Source organism: Eimeria mitis, genomic scaffold (genome assembly GCF_000499745.2).
Source record: "Eimeria mitis Houghton genomic scaffold, Emh_scaff574, whole genome shotgun sequence".
In the NCBI taxonomy this organism is placed as follows: Eukaryota; Apicomplexa; class Conoidasida; order Eucoccidiorida; family Eimeriidae; genus Eimeria; species Eimeria mitis.
Genome location: NW_013573988.1, coordinates 99 through 437, shown reverse-complemented (window position 1 = coordinate 437; position 339 = coordinate 99).

The following is a 339-nucleotide window of genomic DNA, read 5'->3' as shown; positions in this document are numbered from 1 at the left end:
TGTGCGCGTATGCGTGTACCTGCCTGGGTGTAGACTTATCTGTATTTGTGTACATGCATTATCATCTGTGCGTGTGCATACATATATACGTGCCAGCATGCGTCTGCGTGGATCTGTGCATCTGTGTATGTATGCGTATACGAATACACGCACGTACATAGCACCTAGTCAGAAAGGAAACCCAGCAAAAGCCAGTCCGCACCCACCAAACAAGCACTGACAGGACTACGCTGAAGGATCTCTTCTCCGTCTTGGGCTGTCTGCCTCAGCCAGGAGGGTTCACGTACATTGGATGCATTTATGCCTAGCGCCTTATATTCTGTACGTTTGTATCTAATA